A 4,939-nucleotide genomic window follows, 5' to 3' on the forward strand; every position below is an offset into this window, starting at 1 on the left:
TGCTCATGTCATGGCATCCAGAAAACAGAGAAAGTCGGGGCAGGAGCCCGGCAGAGACACAGAGCCTTCTGGGGGCCTGATTCTTTCAACTGGCCCTCATCTCCCACCTATCAGTGGGTCAGCTACAAGCCCCTACACTCCTACCACCTTCCCAAAGTCCTGCATCGTAGCGAGGTGGCTGCAAGACATGGGAATCCACTCACTTCACAGGAACAGAAGCTTTATTTATTTTACTTTTTTTGCACATCACATTTTTATCCATTTTGCATTCAAACCCAAGCTACAAAGTATTCTTCTTGCAGCTGCTTTGCTGAATGTCCAGCCCATCACAAAACAAATCTGACCAGGATGTGTGCACTGTGTGTGGAGAATAGGCCCACTGGGTCTTTCATGCAGTTCCGTAGGTGTCTCCAAGTAAGGTAAGTGAGGCTCCAGTTTGGGTGCTTTCATTCCCCAGCCCCGTGTCCTGATCCAGCGGCTGCCAAAAGCAGGAGGAATGGAGTAGGGAGCCTGGTCACGGGGAAATCAGCTGTGGTTGGCCCGACAGATGGGGGAAGGGAGAGGCTCACTTCTTCACAATCTGAACGAGGTCCTCGTCCTCCAGCAGGTGGCCTTTACCTGCTTTCTGAGGGCTGTGCTTCACAGAGAGGCCCAGACCAGAGCATGTTTAAATTCTTCGATAACACTTTTGTGAATCTTCATGCAGAACTCCTCCACTGTGGCCCTGGGGTAAAGCAGCACCCCAGGAGATGTGTGATCTGGGGACAGCCCTTTGGGTTTGGTGTAGATTCTCACTACTTCAGACAGTCCCAGATCACCTCCAGTAAGTCATCAAAATTCCAGCAGTGATGGGCGGAGATGGGCACACAGCATGGCACCTTGGAGATGAGGTCCAACTCCTCAGAGGAGAGCTGGCCAATCTTGTTCAGAACATGGGTACAGGGCATGGGATGTGCACGCTGCTTCCCTCCTCCACGTCAATGAGGTCATCAGCTGAGGCATCGCTATGCAAAGTTACGTCAGCGTTATGAATTTCCTATTCAGCCAGAATGCTCTTCACAGTTTGAGCGTCCAGCTCACTCAGGGCGAGTGGCTGTGAGCCTAGCACCTCCCTTGTCTTTCTTCTTAAAGCCAGCGTTAGGAGGCTCACTGTTCAAGTGAATGCCAAGCCTTCCAGCTCGTTTTCAATTATCTTCTTGTGTCCCAGGGCTTTCAAGACACCCAGAACACTCAGGATAAGTTACATGCAGGCCCACAGCAGTGACCTGACGGCCTCTACCTTTGCCATCCCTGGTGCCCTCAGAGATACCTGGCAGATCTGGGAGCCGAATCTCAGCAGCTTCGTACCTGATGACGCCAGGCACAGCATCACTGAAGTAGCGAACTCATCGGCTGCCGCCTCACAGTACATTCCTACCGGGTCACTCAGCAGTGTTGACGTCCCCCCAGATGGAAAACCCCCAAACCGAATTAAAGCATCACCTGTCCTGGCCACATCAAAGCCCTCTCCTGGCCCACCCCCCCCCCTTTTGGGGTAATGAGTTCTCTACGAAGCTTAGCGCAGAGCCCTAAACAGCCCAAGGTGATGCACTGGGGCCTTGTTCTTTTGAGTCTGCGCCAACTCGGCTTCAGTCTTCACAATCTTTGCTAAAGTGCTGCTCACAGTGGCGAGTGCAGGGGTACTCAGTAGCCTCCACCCTAGCTGTCTCCCCTCACACACCCCACCACAGACAAGCCCAAGCTTTCAGCTTGTCTAATGGGACCATTTTAGGTAAGGGGTAGGTGGGCAACTGTCCGAAGGTCCTGGCACAATGGACAAGGGAGGAACCTTTACTGAAAATCCCACCAATCTGGAAAAATAGAAGATGAGACTTCGTCAATTGCTTTAAGGAAAGAAAATATTGAGGGCAGAACTCCAAGTCTCAAGGAACGTGCTGGTATGCATTGCTGAAAAATAGGGTTACTAACTTCTGGGGCGACATGAATGCGGTTCAGTGGCAGAGCAATTGCTTAGCACATGCAAGGCTTTGGTTCCATCCTCAGCACCAAAAGCAAGAAAGGAGAAGGCAGGAAGCTGTGCTCTTAGAGTCGGAGTCGGCCACGGTCACAGCCACGGCCACGGCTGCACTTGCGCTGCCCTGGGGCCCAGGACCATCCTCCCCTTCCTGGCTCTCAGACCTGCTCTTTGCTCTCCTCGTGTGCCTTTGCACTTGGGCCTGCCCTCCCAGCTGAGCCACCTTCTCACACCCGCGGCCAGTCTCTCCCCCGCCTCACTGGGGCAGGTCCCAGTAAGATCCCCATCCCCGTGGCCCAGATCGGGGTCGGATTCCTGCTCTGCGTTTGTGCTTGGGCGTCTCAGGAGCAGCCATGGTGAGTGTGTCCCAAGCCGAATGAAAGAGGAGCGCCGCCCACGCCACCGCCCTCAGCTGCAACCGTCCTCTCGCAGTGAGTGATGCGGCCTCCACCAAAAGGGCTGGAGCTGCCTGCCGGCTCCTTTCCTCCAGCTGCCCGTGCCTGGGGCCGTCTCGAGTGCCAGGGGCTTCATGTTCCAGAAGTCACACCTGGCCCTTTCCACGACTAGGGGCCACCTGGAATCCAACGGGGGCCACACTGTCTCAGCTGCCACCCAGACAGCAGCAAGCGTGACCTCTAAGGTGTGAGTCTCACCCTCTGGGCCACCCTCACCCCCACATACAGCCATCGGCAGTTTCCCATTTTTTCTTAGCCTTGCACCAAAATGCCTACTATGACCCCATCACCAGGAGTGGGCCCCACCTCTCCAGGCTGGGCTCTATCCTGTGTCCTTGGCCCTGTCCCTGGGTCACCTGCTGGCCCTCGGGTGGGGACACCCACGTCTTGAGGCCTTTTTTGCCAAATCAATTCCACTTCACTTTTATGGCCTTTGAACATGGTGCCCCAGGGTGTGTCCCCCAATTCCCAATTCTCTGTCTGGGATTACAGTTTTCTGTGTCATCGCATGGATCATTTCTGATCCTCCCCTGGCTTGAAAGTAGGAGGAGGTAGAGAAGCAGGAACCCACGCAAGGCCCCAGTGTGATGGAGGGAAGGAGGCAGAAAGGAGGACAGGAGGGCGGGGCGGGGTGGGGTAAGGGAAGTGAGGCAGGTAGCAGAGAGAGCAGGGCAGGGGAAAAGAGAGAAGCCTCATGCCTCGAGACAGTGCCCAGGGATCTCACCCCGCTCCACAGGGCAGAACGCACCTTCCTCATGTCACAAGGAAGTGTGTCACCCCCCGCCCCCGACAGGCCCACTGTGACAATCTAGCCATCAGAGGCCATGCGCCAGGGGGTGTGGGGAGGCATCTCTCCATCCCGTGAAGCCCTTGGAAACCCGGATGCCAGATCAATGATGCTCTCACACTCCCAGAGCTTTTCATGGCTTCACCTCGGGTTGAGACAGACTAGAGGACAGGACACACACTCTGTAAGGAAAACCTGGTGTCGCTGAACCTACAGAAGGACAAAGATGAATGAGAGTTGGAACTGCTCACCCGAGCTGGATCTGCGAGCCTCAGGGCAGTTCTCATTTGAAAATGCCAGGCAGCACGGGGACGAAGTGATTTACTGTACATGAGACAGGCAGGGCCCCTTCTTGGATGAGGGGTGCACAGGGACTGCGTAGGCCTAGAAGATGGCAAAGACTATGGGGCTGTTGTACAGAAGCTGCTGAACAGAGCTTGTGCAGGGGTGGGGCTGTCCCCTTCATGGCCCACTGGCTCTGGGATGGGACACACGTGCACAAAGCCCAGGGCCTTCAAGGACTCCGGGTACCCGTTCCTTTCTGTCTGGATCAGTTTTAAATTCAGAGTTGAAGAATTGAGTTCATTTTCTAGCTTTATAAATATTGAAATTCTGACTGAGAATCCAGCCCGAGAGCTCCTTCCTCTCCAGGCTCCTGGCTGGCCTGTACATATCCATCTTAGATCGTGCATGGTTTCTCCTTCCAGCCCAGGATCCACATGGAAGTTCGAAAAAAGGCCCAGAAGTCCACAAGATTGGGGCTTGTGAGGAGCGGGAGATGAGAGGTCCGATCAGTGGCGGCGAACCTGTGGCATACACAGGGGGCACACCACACAGCCCTCACTGTCAGCACGGCACCAGGTTGCCCCAGCAGCCGAGATCGTACGTTCAGCATCACTTGCACTGTTGGTACTTTGTAATGAGTAAGTGGGGTTGGGGCTGCAGTTTGGCCATTCAGTCTCCAAAAGGTTCCTGTCATTGGGTTAGACCCTCTTACAAGAGCTGACAGAAACTGGCACATGAGCCGCACTCCATTGAGGAGGAACTGGGGACAGAAGAGCGGGAGTGGGGCTGAAAGACCTGGGTCCCAGCAGCCTCAGGGACACGAGGATGCAGGACAGCATAGGGCTGAGGTCACTCTTCATCAGCCTAATGGGGCACCTGGTTTTGTCTTCTTAAGTGGATGCACGGTGCCACATGCACTGGTGGGGCACAGCCTGGTGTCTGACACACGGGACGCATAGTAATCCAGCGGGGGAGCGATGAAGCCATCCCCTCCGGCCGGCGTCCTTTCTTTCCATTGAGAGCATCCAGAGCCCTCTTTTCCAGGTATTCTGGCTGCTGTGACAGACAGCACTGCGTCAGCGGTGCCACTCCTCACGCCCCTCCCTCCGGCCCCTCACCGAGCCTCTGGGGGCCCAGTCGCTCTCGCTCTCTGCCTCTGTGCCATCAACTTGCGGAGTTTCTACATGCATTGGGGCTATTTCTTCTTCTTCTTCTTCTTCTTCTTCTTCTTCTTCTTCTTCTTCTTCTTCTTCTTCTTCTTCCTCTTCCTCTTCCTCTTCCTCTTCCTCTTCCTCTTCCTCTTCCTCTTCCTCTTCCTCTTCCTCTTCTTCTTCTTCTTCTTCTTCTTCTTGGATCATTATTATTTTTTAATCAAACCTGGAGCCTGAAAATAGATGT

At 54.6% G+C, this 4,939-nt stretch overlaps 1 pseudogene; it reads right to left on the reverse strand.

Moving 5' to 3' along the window:
* Window positions 1–565: 565 nt before the first annotated feature.
* On the reverse strand, window positions 566–4,731 carry LOC101576783 (annotated as a pseudogene).
* Between the last annotated feature and the right edge of the window lie 208 nt (window positions 4,732–4,939).

This window comes from Octodon degus, unplaced genomic scaffold (genome assembly GCF_000260255.1).
Source record: "Octodon degus isolate 3935 unplaced genomic scaffold, OctDeg1.0 scaffold00075, whole genome shotgun sequence".
In the NCBI taxonomy this organism is placed as follows: domain Eukaryota; kingdom Metazoa; phylum Chordata; class Mammalia; order Rodentia; family Octodontidae; genus Octodon; species Octodon degus.